At 47.1% G+C, this 23751-nt stretch overlaps 2 non-coding genes and 1 pseudogene across 2 annotated transcripts; all 3 read left to right on the top strand.

Annotated features, from left to right (window-relative positions):
- The first annotated feature begins 1020 nt into the window (after positions 1 to 1020).
- LOC123422489 lies at positions 1021 to 1176 on the top strand. The gene has a single exon (XR_006620511.1). It is a non-coding gene; the product is annotated as a 5.8S ribosomal RNA (ribosomal RNA).
- A 221-nt stretch (positions 1177 to 1397) lies between these two features.
- LOC123424161 lies at positions 1398 to 4627 on the top strand. Its single transcript, XR_006621650.1, has one exon. It is a non-coding gene; the product is annotated as a 28S ribosomal RNA (ribosomal RNA).
- A 7697-nt stretch (positions 4628 to 12324) lies between these two features.
- Positions 12325 to 15098, top strand: LOC123424164 (annotated as a pseudogene).
- Positions 15099 to 23751: the final 8653 nt, after the last annotated feature.

Raw genomic sequence — 23751 nt, 5'->3', positions numbered from 1 at the left:
CTATCAATTGCTCGACAGTAATTTGTTCACCCATAGTAATATTTGCTATTTTGAGAGAAGCCTCTAGTGAACACTATGGCCCCCGGGGTCTACTCCACACCACATTTTCAGCCTTACTCTTTTTCTTCGTTACACTTTCAGCCTTCAGATCTCATTTTGCAATCCTTATTGAAGGGATTGACAACCACTTTATAGCGTTGGGTGCAAGCTCTTTTGTGTTTGTCCAGGTACTCTGGACTTGACGAGATTCTCCTACTAGATTGATACCTTGGTTCTCAAACTGAGGGAAATACTTACTGCTCTTGTGCTGCATCACTCGTGTGAAGGGAAATACCTTGGTTCTACTTGAAGGGAAAAGCAAACGCAAGAAAGTATGTGTCAACGTGTCAATTTCTGGCGCTGTTGTTTGAGAAGTAGCATAGGTGTGTGATGCCCTTAGATGTTTTTCTAGGCCACACACACACTACATTGATTTATTCAACGAGTATATAGACTTGGCCGAGAGGCCCATGTAATCTTGGGAAATATCATTGTGATGGGGATAGATCATTGCAATTGTTGGTCTTCAACGAGGAATGCCTTGTAAGCGCGAGTCATCAACTCGCGTTGACTACGTCCCTGCCATTTGTACACACCGCCCATCGCTCCTACCGATTGAATCCGGTGAAGTGTTTGGATCGCGGCGACGGGGGCGGTTCGCCGCCCCCAACGTCGCGAGAAGTCCATTGAACCTTATCATTTAGAGGAAGGAGAAGTCGTAAGAAGGTTTCCGTAGGTGAACCTGCGGAAGGATCATTGTCATGACCCTGACCAAATCAGACCGTGCTTGTGTCATCCAATCATCCGAAGATGGCATCGTCCGTCGATCGGCCAATTCCTCAACCGCCTCCACTCCTAGGAGCGGGGGCGCCGGGTAAAAGAACCCACGGCGTCGAAGGCGTCAAGGAACACTATGCCTAACCCGGGGCCATGGCTTGCTTGCCGGTCATCCCCCGTGTTGCAAATATATTTAATCCACACGACTCTTGGCAACGGATATCTCGGCTCTCGCATCGATGAAGAACGTAGAGAAATGTGATACCTAGTGCGAATAGAAGAATACCGCGAACAATCAAGTCTTGGAACACAAGTTGCGCCCGAGGCCACTCGGCCGATGGCACGCCTGCCTGGGTGTCACGCCAAAACATGCTCCCAACCACCCTCTTCGGGAATTGGGATGCGACATATGGTCCCTCATCCTGCAAGGGGCGATGGGCCGAAGTTCGTGCTGCCGGCGTACCGCGCCGGACACAGCGCATGGTGTGCGTTCTCGCTTTATCAATGCAGTGCATCCGATGCGTAGATGGCATCATGGCCTCGAAACGACCAAGCGATTGAAGTGCACGTTGTTTCGACCGTGACCCCAGGTCAGGCGGGACTACCAGCTGAGTTTAAGCATATAAATAAGCGGAGGAGAAGAAACTAACAAGGATTCCCCTAGTAACGACGAGGGAACCGCGAACAAGCCAGCTTGAGAATCGGGCGGTTGTGCCATTCGAATTGTAGTCTGGAGAGGCGTCCTCAGTGACAGACCGGGCAAAGGGGCGTCTAGCAGGGTGAGAGACCCGTCTGGCCCGGACCCTGTCGCCCCACGAGGCGTCGTCAATGAGTCAGGTTGTTGGGGAATGTATCCCAAATCGGGCGGTATACTCCATGCAAGGCTAAATACAGGCGAGAGACCGATAGCGAACAAGTACCGTGAGGGAAAGATGAAAAGGACTTTGAAAAGAGAGTCAAAGAGTGCTTGAAATTCCCAAGAGGGAAGTGGAGTGGGGGCCGGCGATGCGCTCCGGCCGTATGGGGAACGACTCTTGCTGGTCCGTCGCTCGGCTCGGGGTGTGGACTATTGTCGGCCGCGTCGGCGGCCAAAGCCCGGGGGCCCTAGGTTTTTCCGGTTGCCGTCGTTGACATGGCCGGTACCCACGCGCCAAAAGGCGTGTCCGTCGGGGCACTGCACTGCAACGGTCTGCGGGCTCCCCTTCCGACCCGTCTTGAAACACGGACCAAGGAGTCTGACATGCATGCGAGTCGACGAGTTTTGTAACCTGGGATGCGCAAGGAAGCTGACGAGTGGGAGGCCCTCCAGGGCCGCACCGCTGGCCGACCCTGATCTCCTGTGAAGGGTTCGAGGTGGAGCACGCCTGTCGGGACCTGAAAGATGGTGAACTATGCCTGAGCGGGGTGAAGCCAAAGGAAACCTTGGTGGAGGCTCGAATCGATACTGATGTGCAAATCGTTCGTCTGACTTGGGTATAGAAGCGAAAGACTAATCGAACCATCTAGTAGCTGGTTCCCTCCGAAGTTTCCCTCAGGATAGCTGGAGCCCATTACGAGTTCTATCAGGTAAAGCCAATGATTACAGGCATTGGGGATGCAACGTCCTCGACCTATTCTCAAACTTTAAATTGGTAGGATGGCTCGGGTGCTTCAGTGAGCCGTGCCACAGAATCGGGTGCTCTAAGTGGGCCATTTTTGGTAACCAGAACTGGCGATGCGGGATGAACCGGAAGCCAGGTTATGGTGCCCAACTGCGCTTTAACCTAGAACCCACAAAGGGTGTTGGTCGATTAAGACAGCAGGACGGTGGTCATGGAAGTCGAAATCCGCTAAGGAGTGAGTAAAAACTCACCTGCCGAATCAACTAGCCCCGGAAATTGATGGCGCTGAAGCGCGCGACCCACAGCCGGCCATCTGGGCGAGCGCCATGCCCCGATGAGTAGGAGGGCGCGGCGGCCGCTGCAAAACCCGGGGAGCGAGCCCGGGCGGAGCGGCTGTCGGTGCAGATCTTGGTGGTAGTAGCAAATATTCAAATGAGTACTTTGAAGGTCAAAGAGGAGAATGGTTCCATGTGAACGACACTTGCACATTGGTAAAACGATTCTAAGGGACGGGGTAACCCCGGCAGATAGCGCGATCACGCGAATCCCCCGAAAGGGAATCGGGCTAAAATTTCCCGAGCCAGGATGTGGCGGTTGACGGCGACGTTAGGAAGTCCGAAGACGCCGGCGGGGGCCTCAGGAAGAGTTATCTTTTCTGCTTAATGGCCTGCCAACCCTGGAAATGGTTCAGCCGGAGGTAGGGTCCAGTGGCCGGAAGAGCACCGCACGTCGTGCGGTGTCCGGTGTACCCCCGGCGGCCCATGAAAATCCGGAGGACCGAGTACTGTTCACGCCCAGTCATACTCATAACCACATCAGGTCTTCACGGTGAACATCCTCTGGCTAATGGAACAATGTAGGTAAGGGAAGTCGGCAAAACGGATCCGTAACTTCAGGAAAAGGATTAGCTCTAAGGATTGGGCTCGGGGGTCTCGGCGCCGAACCCGTCGGCTGTCGGCGGATTGCTCGAGCTGCTCACACGGCTAGAGCGGGTCACCGTATGCCGTGTGGGGGACGGACCGGGAATCGCCCCTTCGAGGGCTTTACCAGAGCATGAAACAGTCGACTCAGAGCTGGTATAGACAAGGGGAATCTGTATGTTTAATTAAAACAAAGCATTGCGATGGTCCTCGCGGATGCTGACGCAATGTGATTTCGGCCCAGTGCTCTGAATGTCAAAGTGAAGAAATTCAACCAAGCACGGGTAAACGGCGGGAGTAACTATGACTCTTAAGGTAGCCAAATGCCTCGTTATCTAATTATTGACGCGAATGAATGAATTAACGAGATTCCCACTATCCCTGTCTACTATCCAGCGAAACCATAGCCAAGGGAACGTGCTTGGCGAAATAACCGGGGAAAGAAGACCCTGTTGAGATTGACTCTAGTGCGACTTTGTGAATTGACTTGAGAGGTGTAGGATAGGTGGGGAGTTTTGCTGGGGCGGCAAATTTGTTAAAAGAGAATGCAGGTGTCCTGAGATGAGCTCAACGAGAACAGAAATATCGTGTGGAAAAAAGGGTAAAAGCTCGTTTGATTTTGATTTCCAATATGAATACGACCCGTGAAAGCGTGGCCTATCGATCCTTTAGATCTTCGAAGTTTAAATCTAGAGGTGTCAGAAAGGTTACCACACGGATAACTGGCTTGTGGCAGCCAAGCGTTCATAGCGAGGTTTCTTTTTGATTCTTCGATGCGAGCTCTTCCTATCATTGTGAAGCAGAATTCACCAAGTGTTGGATTGTTCACCCAACAATAGGGAACGTGAGCTGGGTTTAGACCGTTGTGAGACATGTTAGTTTTACCCTACTGATGACAGTGTCGCGATAGTAATTCAACCTAGTATGAGAGGAACCGTTGATTCACACAATTGGTTATCGCGCTTGGTTGAAAAGCCAGTGGCGCGAAGCTACCGTGTGCCAGAATATGACTGAACGCCTCTAAATCAGAATTCAAGCTAGCATAGGACGCATGTGCCCGCCGATCGCCCTGAACCACGTTAGGGGCGCTTGCGCCCCCAAGGGCCCGTGCCATTGGCTAAGCCGGTCCCACCGACGTGTCGTGATCGACCGCCTCGAAGCTTCCTTCCCAACGGGCGGTAGGCTGAATCCTTTGGAGACGAATTAAATATGCGACGGGGCATTGTAAGTGGCAGAGTGGCCTTGCTGGCACGATCCACTGAGATCCAGCCCCATGTCGCATGGATTTGTCCCTCCCCCACACCTTTCATTGAAATGATAAGGTTCCAAAATGCAACTGGCAAAGTTGGTCTACCTACATGGCTAAGTCGAACGGAAGCTGTACGTGCCAAGTCACAAGAGATATGGTAAAGTCCGTCCTGGGACATAAGAAATCACCAGCTAAGTGCAACGGAAACCATACGTGCCAAGTCAGAAGAGATATGGTTAAGTCCGTCCTGGGACATACGCAATCATCCGCTAAGTCCAACGAAAACTATATGTGCCAAGTCACAAGAGATATGGCAAATTCTGTCCTAGGACATACGCAATCACCTGCTTAGTCCAACGGAAACTATACGTGCCATGTCACAAGAGATATCACACAGTCCGTCCTGGGACATAGGCAATCACCCGCTAAGGCCAAAGGAATTTGTCCGTGCCATGTCACGAAGATGTCAATGCAAGATATTCATAGGCTTGGCACTAATGTGCGAGGCACCGTCGGAACAACTCAATACGACATGGGACATGAAAGTGTAAATCGGGTCACGGGCAAAGAACGCGTACGACGACCATTGTGGAAGAAACTGGACGTGCACTATGATAAACAAACGATAACCATGCGGGGCGCACCGATGAAACAACATATGATGACACGGGCCAAATACGTGAACCCGAGTTCACAGTCCAAAAACGTGTCCGACAACCGTCGGGGACCAAACTGGACACGCTCCACGGAAAACAGGGGGAAACTCCTGTGCGTGCCATGGATGGATGCACGTGCGACCAGACGGGCCAAAAACATGTACGTGAGGAAACAGGCAAAAAACGGGTACGGAGGCCGTCGGACAAAGTACTGGACGCGCACCATGGAAAACAGGTGAAAACAGGGGAAAACCATATGCGTGACATGGCAGGATGCACTAACGGCCACACGGGCCAAAAGCGTGAACGTGAGGAAACGGGAAAAAAAAACGGGTACGTCGGTCGTCGGGCAAAAAACTAGACGCGCGACATGGAAAACGGGGGAAAACCATGTGTGTGGGATGCACGGATGCACGTACGGCCACATGGGCCAAAAACGTGTAGGTGAGGAAACGGGAAAAAACGGGTATGGGGGCCGTCGGGCCGAAAACTGGATGTGCACCATGGAAAACTGGGGAAAACCATGTGTGTGGCATGGATGGATGCACTAACGGCCACACGAGCCAAAAACGTGAACGTGAGGAAACGGGCAAAAAACGGGTATGGCGGCCGTCGGGCAAAAAACTGGACGCGCGACATGAAAAACGGGGGAAAACCATGTGCGTGGGATGCACGGATGCACGTACGGACACACGGGCCAAAAAAATGTGTATGTGAGGAAACGGGAAATAATCGGGTACGGGGGCCATCGGGCAGAAATCTGGACGCGCACCATGGAAAATAGGGGAAAATCATGTGCGTAGCATGGACGGATGCACGTACGGCCACACGGGTCAAAAACGTGAACGTGAGGCAACGGGCAAAAAACGGGTTCTGCGTCCGTCGGGCAAAAAACTAGATGCGCAGCATGGAAAACGGGGGAAAACCATGTGCGTGGGATGCACGGATGCATGTACGGCCACACGGGGCAAAAACATGAACGTGAGTAAACGGGAAAAAATGGGTATGGCGGCCGTATTTCAAAAACCTGGGCGCGCACCATGGAAAAAAGGGGAAAACCATGTGTGTGGCATGGACGGATGCACGTACGGCCACACGGGACAAAAACATGAACATGAGTAAAAAGGCAAAAAACGGGTACGGCGGACGTATTGCAAAAAACTGGGCGCGCACCATGGAAAAAAGGGGAAAACCCTGTGTGTAGGATGCATGGATGCACGTACGGCCACACGGGACGAAAATGTGAAAGTGAGTAAACGGGAAAAAAACGGGTACGACGGCCGTATTGCAAAAACCATGGCGCGCACCATGGAAAACAGCGGAAAACCATGTGCGTGACATGGACGGATGCACGTATGGCCACACGGGACAAAAACGTGAACGTGAGTAAACGGGCAAAAATGGGTAAGGCGGTCGTATTGCAAAAAACTAGGCGCGCAACATTGTAAACAGGGTAGAACCTTGTGTGTGGCATTGACGGATGCGCGTACAGGCACACGGGCCAAAAACGTGTAAATGGGGATCCGTGAAAAAACTGCTCATACCTCATGGAAACCATGCTATACGTGTCCGGAGAGGCAACAAAACAATGCCATGGCAGGGAAATCAATGGCATGGCAAAAAAACACTGCCATGACAAAGTTTCAAAATAGTGTACTCCTTCACAAATGAAGGGCAGGGGTCCCAAGGGGGGCTAAAACCCTCAGGTATATTGGGGGGAGGGGGTGCTACCTCTTGAGCTTGCGTTGGTTTTTCCCTTGGAGAGGAAAGGGTGATGTAGCATAGTAGCAGTAAGTATTTCCCTCAGTTTGAGAACCAAGGTATCAATCCAGTAGGAGTATCAAGACAAGTCTCCAATGTACCTACGCAAAAACAAACAAACTTGCACCCAACGTTATAAAGGGGTTGTGAATACTTTCACGATTTACTACATGGTGAGATCTGATAGTGGAAAGTGCAACAAAGTAAAAGTGTAGAGCTGAAAATATGATGTGGAGTAGACCCAGGGGCCATATTGTTCACTAGAGGCTTCTCTCAAGATAGCAAGTATTACATATCGGCATCATGTCCGAGACAAGTAGACCGATATTGTCTGCATCTACTACTATTACTCCACACATCGACCGCTATCCACCATGCATCTAGTGTATTAAGTTCATGACAAACGGAGTAACGCTTTAAGAAAGATGACATGATGTAGAGGGATAAATTCATGCAATAGATATAAACCCCATCTTTTTACGCTTGATGGCAACAACACGATGCGTGCCTCTCTACCCCTTTTGCCACTTGGTGAAGACACCGCACGGTATGAACCCAAAACCAAGCACTTCTCCTATTGCAAGAATTATAGATCAAGTTGGCCAACCGAAACCCACAACTCGAAGAGAATTACAAGGATACGAAATCATGCATATAAGAGATCAGGGAAGAATCAAATAGTATCCATAGATAATCTGATCATAAATCCACAATTCATAGGATCTTGACAAACACACCTCAAAAGAAGATTACATCGGATAGATCTCCATGAAGATCATGGAGAACTTTGTATTGAAGATCCAAGAGAGAGAAGAAGCCATCTAACGACTAGCTATGGACCCGAAGGTCTATTGTGAACTACTCACTCATCATCGGAGAGGCAATGGTGTTGATGAAGAAGCCCTCCGTGTCCAAATCCCCCTTCGGCAGGGCACCAGAACGTGCCCGAGATGGGATCTTGCGGAGACAGAAGCTTGCGGCGACGAAAAAGTATTTTCGTGGCTGTCTGTGGCAGTTTTGGATTTTTGGAGAATTTATAGGCGAAAGAAATAGGGCAAAGGAGCCACGGGGGGGCCCACAAGCGTGTTAGGCGCGCCCCCAGGCCGCGGCTAGGGGGCTTGTGACCTCCCCCGAGGTCCTTTGCATTGGTTCTCAAGTCCCCTGCGTATCTTCTGTTATGGAAAAAATCATTCCACATATTTTATTCCGTTTGGACTCCATTTGATATTCTCCTCTAAAAAAGGTCAAAAACATGAAAAAATAGAAACTGGCACGTGGCACTGAGTTAATAGGTTAGTCCCAAAAAAGATATAAAATAGCATATTCATGGATACAAAACATTGAAAGTTGGCAAGATAATAGCATGGAACCATCAAAAATTATAGATACGTTGGAGACGTATCAAGCATCCCCAAACTTAACTCCTGCTCGTCCTAAAGACTGAATTTTTGATGTCGAATGCTACCTAACATGTCCTTTGTAACTTCTTTCTTGAGGCATGAACGTTCAGATGTGTAAGATTCAAAACAATAGTTTACTATTGACATGGAAACAATAATACTTCAAGCAAACTAGCAAAGTGATCATGAACTTTTGAAATAACAAGGCCAAAGAAAGTTATCCCTACAAAATCATATAGTGTGGCTATGCTCCATCATCCCCACACAACGAAATTAAATCATGCACAACCCCGTTATTGGCCAAGTAATTGTTTTCGCAATCTTACTTTCTCAAACTTTTTCAACTCTCATGCAATACATGAGCGTGAGCCATGGATATAGCACTATAGGTGGAATAGACTGTGGTGGAGGTTGTGAGGCAAAAAGGAGGAGATGGTCACATTGACTCGGTGATGACCCACAAGTATAGGGGATCAATCGTAGTCCTTTCGATAAGTAAGAGTGTCCAACCCAACGAGGAGCTGAAGTCTCTGATAAGCGGTTTCCATCAAGGTAATAACTGCAAGCACTTAAAGTTGCGGTAACAAGTGATGGTGTAGTGAGGTGAAACGTAGCAAGCGAAAAGTAACAAGTAACAAGTAGTAGCAACGGTGCAGCAAGTGGACCAATCCCTTTTGTAGCAAGGGACAAGCCTGAACAAAGTCTTATAGGAGGAAAAATGCTCTCAAGAACACAAGGGAATTTCTGTCATGCTAGTTTCATCATGTTCATATGATTCACGTTCGTTACTTTGATAGTTTGATATGTGGGTGGACTGGCGCTTGGAAACTGCCCTTACTTGGACAAGCATCCCACTTATTATTAACCTCTCTCACAAGCATCCGCAACTACAAAAGAAGAATTAAGACAACGTCTAACCATAGCATTAAACTAGTGGATCCAAATCAGCCCCTTACGAAGCAACGCATAGAGTGGGGTTTGAGCTTCTGTCACCCCAGCAACCCATCATCTACTTACTACTCCCCAATGCCTTCCTCTAGGCCCAAGTATGGTGAAGTTTTATGTAGTCGGCGTTCACATAACACCACTAGAGGAAAATACAACATAGAGCATATCAAAATACCGAACGGATATCAAATTCACATGACTATTATTAACATGACTTATCCCATGTCCTCAGGAACAAAAGTAACTACTCACAAATAAAAATAATAATCATGATCAGAGGTGTAATGAATAGCATCAAGAATCTGAACATAAACTCTTCCACCAAGTAATCCAACTAGGATCAACTACAAGTACCAATCGGAGTCGTGAGATGGAGATTGATTACAAGAGATGAACTAGGGATTGGAGAGGAGATGGTGCTGATGAAGATGTTGATGAAGATGCCTCCCCTCGGACGAGAGGAGTGTTGGTGATGATGATAGCAACGATTTCCCCCTCCGGGAGGGAAGTTTCCCCGGCAGGATCGTCCTGTCGGAGCTCTAGATTGGATCTGCTCAAGTTCCGCCTCGTGGCTGTGGCGAAACCACGAAAAAGCTCTCGATTGATTTTTTCGGGAAGGAAACCCTTCATATAGCAAAATAGGGGGGCTAGTGGGCCGTCAGGGAGCCCACAAGCTTGCCCTCCGCCACCAGGGGGGTGGCGGTGGCAGGGCTTGTGGCACCCTGGCAGCTCCCCTCTATTACTTCTTTCGCCCAATATTTTTTATATAATCCCAAAAAATTCCACGTAACTTTTCAAGGCATTTGGAGATGTGCAGAATAGTGGACTAAAATTTGCTCCTTTTCAAGTCTAGAATTCCTGCTGCCTGAATTCTCCCTCTTCAAATAAACCTTGCAAAATAAGAGAGAAAAGGCATAAATCTGGTACCACGAAGTAATATAACAACCTATAAAGAAAAAAATATCAACATGAAAGCATGATGCAAAATGGACGTATCAACTCCCCCAAGCTTAGACCTTGCTTGTCCTCAAGCGAAAACCATGTTCCATAAACATGTCCACATGTTGAGGGACGAAGGTGTCGATAAAACATAATACGGACATGAGGGCATCATGATCACACATAGGACAGCAACACATCATAAAAATTCTTATGGGAAAGTAACAATTCCTTCACAAAGCAAAGCATGAAGCAAAAACCTTACCGAGAAGTAACCAACAACATTTCAAAGTCATTAAAGCAATTGCAATTTATCACAACATCAGAAAGAGTCAAGTAAGAGCTTGTAAGGCAAATCCACATACTCAATCATCTCTTTTGTTTTCCACAATTGTTACAACTCACGTGGTACTCATGGTGTCAAAGTTTCAGCTGGACACAGAGGAAGACCGGGCTTATAGTTTTGCCTCAAGGGTAAAGTCAACTATAATAAAGCATAAGTACTCAACTCCAAGTTGATATATGAATATAGATCTTTCCCAAGCATGTGATGGTAGCCAAGACAATGGACAAAATAGGGAATTGGTGAAGATCACCATGATTCTTACAAGGGCAAAAAGTAAAGGTACAAGATAGGTCCTTCGTAGAGGGAAGTAGAGGTTGTCATGCGCTTTTGAGGTTTGAATGTGTGTCCTCTTAGTGCGGAGGAACGTCACTTTATATTGCCTCCAGTGATAAAGAACTTTATTATGCAGTCTGTCGCTTTTATGTCTTCCTCATCACAGGTTCGTACAAAGCTTATTTTACACACACTAATAGCTCATACATATTACAGAGCAATTTTTATTGCTTCCACCGATGACAACTTACTTGAAGGACCTTATTCAATCCATAGGTAGGTATGGTGGACTCTCATGGAAAAAACTGGGTTGGAGGTTTATGGATGCACAAGTAGTATCTCTACTTGGTGCGGGAGTTTTGGTTAATGTGAGGTGGAAGCAATCATCACATGCTAAGGGATCTCTAATCATATAACATTGTTTGGAACCAAGCAAACACAATTCATTATGTTCTCTTCCTTGTCCAACATCTACTCCTAAGCATGTAATAGTTTGGTGAGTGCTCACAATTGTAAAATGTGTCTAAGATGATATATTTATGCAACAATGACTGAGGTCTATGTTGATTTATTATCAATTTCCAAAAGATCACTACAAGAAATAAGGTCAATTATGACTCCCCATATTGGTCATCGATTCCTCATTGTTGTCGTTTATTGACCTTTTTTGACCAAATTTACAACGTCAACAGTTGGCCGTCAAAAATGAACAAACATGACCTTACTAAAATTTTGGTCATAGGTCTCTATCGACCAAAATTTTGGTTTGGTCATTACCCATTTGTGTGCGCCACGTAGGATCTGACGTGGCCAAGCTGACGTGGCATTGCTAGTGACCAAATGAAATCATCATAAATTTGAGATCCCTGTCCACCAATCTAGCCTACATGTGCTTGGCCCAATACCTATTTTACTATTGAAAATGTATGATTTGTTTGGGTTGAAGAATTTTTTTGCTAGAAGCACCACATCTCAAGATAGGCCCATTAAAAATAAATACAACAAAATAAAAGATTGCAAATAAAATGTATATTTTATTTCAGTAGCATATCACATCAAATACAATACATCATCCAACGACTCCACGCATTAAGGTTCAACGCCTAACAAGGGCACATCAAAATAATTTTACATCTACACAACTGAATACTTCTGCAAGTGCAAGTACACAGAAAAAGGACCCAACAAGTGCACAATCACACATAAATAAAGTTCCACAAAGATTGAATGAGAACCACAAGTTTCTTCTCATCATCTTCCTCTGCACAATATGCTCTTGCCATTGCCGCCTGCAAGAAGAAAATGATAACGACTTTAACAGTACCTAGATGACCTGTCATGCATCCTTCCAACTTTAACAGTGCACACCCACATCTTACGAAGTCTAGCAAGTTGGTGTCAAATTTTTTCTGTGCAAACATTTTAAAAGTAAAGGCCATTGAACATGAATTTGTCAATGATAAAAGATACAAAATAAAAAAGTTATTTGTTAACAGAGAGTGACATTAGTAGCAATAGAGTTAAATTCTGGCACAAAATAGAGTATTTGGTCTTTTAAGAAAAAATCTTACACAAAATATATTTAACTAAGCTATTTTCTTTCTGGAACAAACAATGCACGCCTGTAGGGACCCGAAAGATGGTGAACTATGTCTGAGCGAGGCGAAGCCAGAGGAAACTGTGGTGGAGGCTCAAAGCGATACTAACGTGCAAATCGTTTGTCTGACTTTGGTATAGGTGCATAAGACTAATTGAACCATCTAGTAGCTGGTTCCCTCCGAAGTTTCCCTCAGGATAGCTGGAGCCCATTACGAGTTCTATCAGGTAAAGACAATGATTAGAGGCATTGGGGACGCAACGTCCTCGACCTATTCTCAAACTTTAAATAGGTAGGATGGCTCGGCTGCTTCGGTGAGCTGTACCACGGAATCGGGTGCTCCAAGTCAGCCATTTTTTGTAAGTAGAACTGGCGATTCGGGATGAACCAGAAGTCGGGTTACGGTGCCCAACTGCGCGCTAACCTAGAACCCACATAGGGTGTTGGTCGATTAAGACAATAGGACGGTGGTCATGGAAGTCGAAATCCGCTAAGGAGTGTGTAACAACTCACCTGCCGAATCAACTAGCCCCAAAAATTGATGGCGCTGAAGCGTGCGACCCACACCCGGCCATCTGGGCGAGCGCCATGCCCCGATGAGTAGGAGGGCGCGACGTCCGCAGCAAAACCCGGGGCGCGAGCCCAGGCGGAGCGGCCGTCGGTGCAGATATTGGTGGTAGTAGCAAATATTCAAATGAGAACTTTGAATGACAAAGAAGAGAAAGGGTCCATGTGAACGACACTTGCACATGGGTAAAATGATCCTAAGGGATGGGGTAACCCCGATAGATAGCACGATCACGCGCATCCCCCGAAAGGGAATCGTGTTAAGATTTCCCGAGCCGGGATGTGGCGGTTGGCGGCGACGTTAGGAAGTCCGGAGACGCCGGCGGGGGACTCGGGAAGAGTTATCTTTTCTGCTTAACGGCCTGCCAACCCTGGAAATGGTTCAACCAGAGTTAGGGTCCAGTGGCAGGATGAGCACCGTACGTCGCGCGGTGTTCGGTGCGCCCCCGGCGTCCCATGAAAATCCGGAGGACCGAGTACCGTTTACGCCTGGTCGTACTCATAACCGCATCAGGTCTCTAATGTGAACATCCTCTGGCCAACGGAATAATGTAGGCAAGGGAAGTTAGCAAAACGGATCTGTAAGTTCAGGGAAAGGATTGGCTCTAAGGACAGGGCTCAGGGGTTTGGGCCCCGAATCAGTCGGCCGTCGGCGGATTTCTCGAGCTGCTCACGCGGCGAGAGAGGGTCGCCGCATGTCAGCTAGGGTACGGACCGGGAATCGCCCCTTCGGGGGCTTTCCTCGAGCATGAAACAGTCAACTCAGAACAGGTACGAACAAGGGCAATCTGACTGTTTAATTAAAACAAAGCATTGCGATGGTCCTTGCGGATGCTGACGCAATGTGATTTGCGCAGAATGCTCTGAATGTCAAAGTGCAGAAATTCAACCAAGCACGGGTAAACGGCGGGAGTAACTATGACTCTCTTAAGGTAGCCAAATGCGTCGTCATCTAATTAGTGACACGCATGAATGTATTAACGAGATTCCCACTGTCCCTCTCTACTATCCAGCGAAACCACGGCCAAGAGAACGGGCTTGGCGGAATCAGCGGGGAAAGAAGACCCTGTTGAGCTCGACTCTAGTCCGACTTTGTTAAATGACTTGACAGGTGTAGGATAAGTGGGAGCCCTTATGGGTGCAAGTGAAATAACACTAGTTTTAACATTATTTTACTTATTCCGTGGGTCGGAAGCGGGGCTGTTTTATCGGGCCGATCCGGGAGAAATACATTGTCAGGTGGGCAGTTTGGTTGGGGCAGCACATCTGTTAAAAGATAACGCAGGGGTCCTAAGATGAGCTCAACAAGAACACAAATCTCATGTGGAACAAAAGGGTAAAAGATCGTTTGGTTCTGAATTCCAGTATGAATAAGAACCATGGAAGCATGGCCTATCGATCCTTTAGATCTTCGGAGTTCGAAGCTAGAGGTGTCAGAAAAGTTACCATAGGGATATCTGGCTTGTGGCAGCCAAGCGTTCATAGCGACATTACTTTTTGATCCTTCAATATCGGCTCTTTCTATCATTATGAAGCATAATTCACCAAGTGTTGGATTGTTCACCCACCAATAGGGAACATGAGCTGGGTTGAGACCGTCCAGAGTCAGGTTAGTTTTACCCTACTGATGACAGTGTCGCGATAGTAATTTAACCTAGTACGAGAGGAACCATTGATTCACACAATTGGTCATCACGCTTGGTTGAAAAGCCAATGGCGGGAAGCTACCGTGTGCCGGATTATGACTGAACGCCTCTAAGTCAGAATCCAAGCTAGCATGCGACGCGTGCGCCTGCCACTTGCCCCGACCCACGTTAGGGGCGCTTGCGCCCCCAAGGGCCCATGCCATTTGCTAACCCGGTCTAGCCGACATGCCGTGATCGGCCGCCTCGAAGCTCCCTTCCCAACGGGCGGTGGGCTGAATCCTTTGCACACGACTTAAATACGCGACGGGGCATTGTAAGTGTTAGAGTGACCTTGCTGCCACGATCCACTGAGATCCAGCCCCATGTCGCATGGATTCGTCCCTCCCCCATACCTATCATTGAAATGATAAGGTTCCAAAATGCAACTGGCAAAGTTGGCCTACCTACATGGCTAAGTCCAACCTAAACTGTAGGTGACAAGTAACAAGTGATATGGTAAAGTCCGTCCACGGACATACGCAATCACCCGCTAAGCCCAACGGAAACCATACATGCCAAGTTAGAAGAGATATTGTTAAGTCCATCCTGGGACATACGCAATCATCCTCTAAGTCCAACGCAAATTATACGTGCCACGTCACAAGAGATATGGCAAAGTTTGTCCTCGGACATACGCAATCACCCGCTTAGTCCAACAGAAACTATACGTGCCAAGTCACAAGAAATATCGCACAGTCCATCCTGGGACATAGGTAATCACCCGCTAAGGCCAAAGGAAATTGTACGTGCCAAGTCACAAAGATGTCAATGCAACATATTCAGAGGCTTGGTGCTAATGGGCGAGGCATCGCCGGAACAACTCAATACGACACGGGACATGAACGTGTAACACGGGTCACGGGAAAAGAACGGGTATGACGACCATTGTGGTAGAAACTGGGCGTGCACTATGATAAACAAACAATAACCATGCAGGGCTGTCGCGACCCCGATTCTAAGTCATAAGAATCCAGCCTGTAACACATCAGATCACCTTGCGGCCTCACGCATGGTATACTTCACGGCTTCCACCTTACCTTGGCCGGGACCGTTTGCGTATTTTGGCTCATGTATGTGAATGTGCGCTAGCATTCGAACGACACAGAACCCGGGTCGACATGTCTAGTTACAAACCCAAGTGGCACATCCGTACAGGGACAAGCATAAATAACCCAACAAGGCAGGTGTCGGTCAACAGTGTGTGTAGACGAGTCGTAGCAAGCTACATGGACTCCATTACACTGCGTGACATTCCCCCAAGGGGACAGACACAACAGCAAAGAAGGATACATGCCGGTCAATCAATGTGTCCGGAGCAGTAGTAGGCTACCAAGGCTCGACGGAAGCACAAAGAGGCATTTCCCTATAAAGAGTACTACTAAAGGCACATAACTCGGTGTCGAATCCCAGACATACAATGCATTTCAAAGCATTCACACAATATGCACGATATGTGTAGATACAATATGGAATCACAACATAACTCTACAACTCAAGTATTTATTATAGACTCATAAGAATCTACATAGTGTGATATTACAAACAGGGGTCACAGGACCCAACACTCAAGTCATACAAGCAAACAAGCGGAAGCAGGACATGTCTGGGTACAGACATCTAGAAAGTAAAAAGGGTGAGAAAGCGTGTCTATCTACAAGACCCTCCATAGGAACTAGACCTCTGTCTGGGATTTCCAAGTTTCTCAGTCAACATCGATCTTATCGTTAAAACCACTAACGAGACTGGGGTCTCCTCTGAAAAAACATAAATTAAGCAACAGTGAGTACAGAGGTACTCAAAAAGACTTACATCAGAACTAACCATATATGCATCAGGGTCAAAACGGGATGGTGGGGTTTCATACAGCAAGCTAGCTTTAACTCTATGGCTATCATGAACTACGACTACGAGTAGTTCAATAATGTGAGAAAGCTCACACGAGTCCACAAGCTAGTCTCCACAACAATACACCACCATGGGTCCACTCTCGTCTTCCTACGAGACAGCCATCCATAGCACTCACACTTGTATTGAATATTTTATAGTATCCATTCGAGTTGTCTATGACCATATAAGTTTCCAAATATTCCTTATCCACGGACGCGACTATTCGAATAGATTTGATTACCCTGCAGGGGTGTACTTCCTCACACACGCTGCCACCACTTATCACCACATGCACGTCATGCATCTCGGCAACCTTCAAGCGAAAGCACTCGCGTGGGTGTCGGCCACGACCTAACCAACCACACAAGACTATAGTCCAAGTTTATCGCCTATTTGAGACTGAACTCCGGAAGGAATTCCGGCCAAAGTTTCCCGGCCGAAGCGGATACTTATTCTTTATTGTGACCAAATTGACAGGTCGGTAATCTACAACCTTCCGATCTGTTTCATCCTTCTTCGTGACAAAGAGAACATGACAAGCCCAAGGAGAAGAGCTGGGACAAATGAAACCCTTTTGCAAGGACTCATCAAGTTGTTTCTTAAGCTTGGCTAACTCCAAGGGTGCCATCTTATAAGGTCTTCTGGTAATTGGAACATTTCCTGGGATGAGGTCTATCACAAACTCTACATCCCTATCGGGAGGAATGCTTGGCAGTTCTTCTGGAAGGACATCCGGAAAATATCGGACTACCGCAGTATCTTCCAGCTCAAGAAGAGGGTTGGCATTTAGTGAATAGAGCTGACGCTCTACAACTCGTGTTGAAACATTGACTATCTTGCCAGATGGGTGTGTAAGATGAACTGCCTGGTGGAACAATCAATCTTGGCATGGTGAGTTGTCATCCAATCCATACCCAAGATGATGTTAATATCTCAAGCCTTGAGAGATATCAACGAAGCAAGGAATACCAGTTAGTCAACAAGGATTTCACTTCCATGGCTTATTCTTGTGGTTTGCCATCTAGACCGTGGAGTCTGAATTTCAAGAGCAGTTGGCATATCACAAAATGACATGTCATGCAATCGGGCATAGTTTTCTGAGATGAAAGAATGTGAGGACCCAGTGTCGAACGGAACTGATGCTGGATGAAAAGAAGCGTTCCAAGAACGACATCTGGGTCATCATGTGCTTTTTTGGTTGAGATGTGATTCACCATCCATAATTACTGATGGCTTGCTTGACCTGGGTTTTCTTGACTGATGTCTTGTCATGACCAACACACTTGCCAGACTGAGTGCAGTTTCGAGCAACATGCCCTGGCTCTCCACACTTGTAAAAATCACTTGGGTTGAACGTGGAACCGTATTGACAGACGGTCCACCATTAGGCTTGGGTGGAGCATACAATGAAGTTGGGCGAGGTGCCACACAAGAGGGATTAGATACATATCCAGGTGGACGTGCCGAGTTAGGAATCAAATCCAACACTTTTGAGATCCAGAACCAGAAGAAGAACCATTGTCACAGGTGTGCTTACGGGACTTTTCATAAGTTGTCTAAGCTGTCTCTGCATTGATGGCCTTGTTCACCAAAACATGGAAGGTAGCGCAATCATTAAAATGAAGCTCACGATGCAACTTTGGGTTGATACCCTTCCTGTACCTAGCCTGCTTCTTGGCATCGATGGACACTTCTTCCGTGGCGTAACGAGAAAGGTTCCCAAACTCTCGACTGTAAGCATCGACAGTCATTATGCCCTGGATGAGATTACAGAACTATTCCGTCTTGCGATCAATAAGACCCTAAGGAATGTGGTGCTCCCGAAAAAACTCACAGAATTCTTTCCAAGAAATGAGATGTCCAGTTGGACGCATAGCCTCATAATTTTCCCACCATAAACTAGTAGGACCTTCCATATGGTATGCAGCAAAGGTGACCTTGTCAGCTTCGACTACGCTAGCAGAACGTAGCTTACATGTGATACTACAGAGCCAGTCATCTGCATCAAGTGGCTCCATGGAGTGATGGTAGGTTGGTGGGCATAGCTTGATGAAGTCATAGATGGCCACTGATTCATTACACTGATGTGCGGTGTTCTCCTCAATACGTGTCAACAGGCGGTTGGACTCACGCTTATTCCTCTTAGCGTCTACCATAAACTGTGCCACCGAGGGTGATTCAGACATAACTTCATCATCTTTGGTTCCAAGTCTCTTGCCCTTCTTGCGACCAATGGTAGCTTGGACACTACGAGACATCCCGATGATCAGAAACTAGGATTGATCAGGGTGACATTCCAGATAGATAGAAGTGAATGCAAAAGCATTAGATGTTCAAAGAAATCCTAGGAAAAATTGGACAACATAACGGTTGTGCAGGCATGAAATATGAGGCAACCTGCATGAAAACTGATAACATAACAATGAATTCCGATGACGACATCGGTCCAAGAGGACAACTACTTTCCTATACGTCTCCAGCATAGTAACTTGTCATCCTAATAGATAGATGAGAAAGCCAAATTCTTAAACCCCGTAGCATAGGTAAAAGGTGACTCAGAATAAGTATGACACCAGGAAAGGAGTAAAATGAGCCTTACGTTCCATTCCATAAACAATTCCCTTATATAACTAAAGAGTTGCTAGACTCAACATCGACCAGTTGGGCTTGGTTATCCTACATGCAGTCAAGCTCTGATACCAACACTGTCGGGACCCCGATCCTAAGTCATAAGAACCAAGCCTGTAACACATCACATCACCTTACGACCTCACGCACATAAACTCCATGGCAGCCACCTTACCTTGGCCGGGACCGTTTGCGTCTTTTGGCTCACGTATGTGAATGTGTCGCTAGAATTCGAACGACAAAGAACCCGGGTCGACATGACTAGTTACACACCCAAGTGTCACATCCATACAGGGACATGCATACATAACCCAGCAAAGCAGGTGTCGGTCAATGGCGTGTGTAGACGAGTCATAGCAAGCTACATGGACTCCATTACATCGCGTGACATTTCCACGAGGGGACAGACACAGCAGCAAAGAAGGATACATGATGGTCAATCAATGTGTCCGGAGCAGTAGCAGGCTACCAAGGCTCGACAGAAGCACAAAGAGGCATTTCCGTGTAAAGAGTAATACTAAAGGCACATAACTAGGTGTCGAATCCCACACATACAATGTATTTCAAAGCATTCACGCAATATGCACGGTATGTGTAGATACAACATGGCATCACAACATAACTCTACAACTCAAGTATTTATTATAGACTCATAAGAGTCTACATAGTATGATATTATAAACAGGGGTCACAGGATCCAACACTCAAGTCATACAAGCAAACAAGCGGAAGCACAACATGTCTGGGTACAGACATCTAGAAAGTAAAATGGATGAGAAAGCCTGTCTATCTTCAAGACCCTCCATAGGAACCAGACCTCTTTCTGGGATTTCCAAGCTACTGAGTCAACATCGATCTTATCGTTGAAACCACTAGCGAGACTGGAGTCTCCTCTGCAAAAACATAAATTAAGCAATATTGAGTACATAGGTACTCAGCAAGACTTATATCAGAACTAACTACATATGCATTAGGGTCAAAATGGGATAGTGTGGTTTAATTCAGCAAGCCAGCTTTAACTCTGTGGCTATCATGTACTACCACTACGAGTAGTTTAAAAATGTGAGAAAGCGCAGACGAGTCCACTAGCTAGTCTCCACAACAATACACCACCATGGGTCCACTCCCGTCTTCCTACGAGAGAGCCACCCATAACACTCACACTTGTATTGAATATTTCAAGTTGTCTATGACCATATAAGTTTCCAAGTAGTCCATATATGCAGACGCGGCTATTCGAATAGATTAGATTACCATGCAATGGTGTACTTCCTCACACACGCTCCCACCACTTATCACCCTATGCACGTCATGCATCTCGGTAACCTTCAAGCGGAAGCACTAGCATGGGTGTCGGCCATGACCTAACCAATCACACAAGACTCTCATCCAAGTTTATCGCCTATTTGAGACTAAACCCACAAGGAAGTCCGGCGGAAGTTTCCTCTACGACACCAAACGATGTGTACAGGGTTCCCAAGCCCACCTCGACGGATGGTACTACACTTGGTACACCGGGCCACGATGCCTAGTCTGTCCCAAGCTCACATGTACGGGGTGCCACTCGGTAGACTACTATCATGTCCTACAAACACCAGAAACTAGTTGCAACTCCTCGACAGAGATCTAGGTGATTAATAAGCCAAGAGAGTCAATTAAGGATGCCAATGTGCGGTAGTAGCTAGTCTCGGATAACATACACGGGACTCAGTTCTTAAGGACGATGCCAATGAGAAACCCGCCATGTACTCCTACATAGCCTCTCATCGGTACCTTTACAAAATCAAATTCAACACTTATCCTTTTGTCAATAGAACACATTCACACACTTCAGTACATCATCCAGATGAAACATGCCTGACACAACTCTAAGCATAGCAATCATAGCAGGGTAAAGCACATCACGGTACAAGCAACTACCAGGTATGCTAGGTTGCAAGGTTTAGCTATTTACTGTGACAAGGTTAGACCATGAAAAGGAATGGGTTCAACTACCGAAGAAAAAGCATTTGAAGCGATGTGTTCTAATGCAATAATTGAGAGCAAAGGTGAGAACATGGGATTTTATCGGAATGTTCAAGGGGTTTTTCTTGTGTGTTGATCAGAAGAACTCAGCTGTTCCTTGATGTCGGTGATAACTACATCTCGCAAGATCTATCAACAAAATCAAAAGAGAACAATTAAGCACAGAAAATGCTTCACAATGATGCATGAGCATGGAAATATGATGTGGTTTGGCCTAATGAACCTCACAACATATTTAAATGAAGTAGGTTTGAACTCTTGGTTTAAACTCAACTCCACATGTGATGTTACATAATGTAATTTGAACAAAATGTTCAAAAACTCCTATTTAGGTTGCTCTATCATGCATGAAATTATTACCAATGGATTCTTTGAATTTTCTGATAGTTTTTCATATATAAATTATTTTCATCCGGGTTATATTTTAATTTCTATGAATTTTTAAAGTTTTGCTATTTTTCTAGAATTATTTTAAAACCAGAAATTGAATTACTGCGTCAGCGTGATGGCATAGTGACATCAGCAGGTCAAAACGCCAGCCCAGGTCAAACGTGGTGGTTGGGACCCACCTGTCATTGGCTCAAGTCTTAACAGATTTGTTTTAGATTAATCTTGCAAGTTAATTAGATGGGGCCCACATGTCAGCGTCTCTGGTTTAACAAATTGCTAATTAGGCTAATTAAGCACACTGACCGGCGGAGCCCATCGGCCAGTGGCTCACATGACGGCGCTCATTGCGTGCGACAATTGGACGCGGTGGTGTCCACACTGTCGGCCACGGGAACGGCAGCCAGAGGCCCCAGGGCGTAGCCCCAGCTCGCCCGCATCCATTCCGAGGGTTTTGAGGGCGAGGGGGTTGCCGGAGACGGCGGCAACAACAATGGAGCGGCGGCCGGAGCTCGGCCAGCTCGGGCTCCTTGCCAGGAGCTGCAGGAGCAGAAACTATGGGCCGGGGCGGCACCTACGGGGAGCATGCCGGCGTGCCCAGATGAGTTGGGGAGGGGCCCTTGCCGCGGCGGCCGTTACCGGTGGCACGAAGCTCGCGGGACCGACGGTAGGAGGAGGATAGAGGAGGGGAAACTCGATGAGGATAGGGGGAATGGAACGAGGTGCTCACGGCGAAGCTCCTGGAGCAGACGGCGGGGTCTGGGATGACCTGTGGCCGGCAGATCGACGACGGCTCGGTTCCTCAGAGAGAGATTCAGGAGGGGAAAAACGAGAGGGAGAGGGACAAATGGGATTGGGGGAGGAAGAGAGAGGCACGGGGGGGGGGGGGGGGGGAAGAGGCGACGCACTGGCACAGGGAGGCAAGGGGACAGCGCCACGGCGAGCAGGAGGTGGAGAGGCTGCCGCCGTGCTCGTCTTCTCCTCTGCCTATTGGCAGGAGGAGGAAGACGACACGACTCCTAGTGGGATGGGCCTGCCCCTCGCGCCAGGTAAGCTCAGGTGACTCTTCTTCCTCTTTTTTATTGTTTCTTTTTTTTCTTTCTGGCATTTGTTTTGATTTGAAATTAATTCACATCATTTTTTATAAAACCCTAAAATATTTTTATGTGACATAATATAATTATCTAATGCCACTCAATTATTTTTAGAGTTTATGAAACTGTATTTTATATATAGAAAATATAACTCCATTGCAAATAATTGTTAGATTTAAACAAAGGTCCAAAATAAATGTTTCTGTGATCCTAAAATATTGGTTGACATTTCTATATCATGCCAATAATTTATTGGGAAACCAGGGACATTTTCCTCGAACTATTGAAGAAATCTTCTATATTGCATATTACACAAAATTTTGGTTCCTCGGGCTTGATCACTTCCCCACTTCTATTTTAAAAGAATTAAAATATGCATGCTTGAATGCTTGGCAAGCGAAGAAGAACTAGGGTTGTGACATGGGCGCACCGACGAAACCACGTACGATGACACATGCAAAATACGTCAACCACAGTTGAGAGCCCAAAAACGTGTCCGACGACCGTCGAGGACGAAACTGGACGCGCTCCATGGAAAACAGGGGAAAATCATCTGCGTGGCATGGACGGATGCACGTACGGCCACACGGGCCAAAACATGTACATGAGGAAATGGGCAAAAAACGGGTACGAAGACCGTCGGGCAAAATACTGCATGCACACCATGGAAAACAGAGGAAAACCATGTGCGTGGCATGGACGGATGCACTAACGGCCACACAGGCCAAAAACGTGAACGTGAGGAAACGGGCAAAAAAACGGGTACGCCGGCCAACGGGCAAAAAACTGGATGCCTCGCATGGAAAACGGGGGAAAACCATGTGCGTGGGATGCACGAATTCACGTACGGGCACACAGGCCAAAAAACGTGTACGTGAGGAAACGGGAAAATCGGCTACTGGGGCCGTTGGGTAAAAACCTGGGCGCGCACCATGGAAAACTGGGGAAAACCATGTGCGTGGCATGGACGGA

Source organism: Hordeum vulgare, chromosome 1H, assembly GCF_904849725.1.
Source record: "Hordeum vulgare subsp. vulgare chromosome 1H, MorexV3_pseudomolecules_assembly, whole genome shotgun sequence".
In the NCBI taxonomy this organism is placed as follows: domain Eukaryota; kingdom Viridiplantae; phylum Streptophyta; class Magnoliopsida; order Poales; family Poaceae; genus Hordeum; species Hordeum vulgare.
Note: the sequence above shows the minus strand (reverse complement) of the source record. Positions and strands in the feature narration are given on the sequence as shown.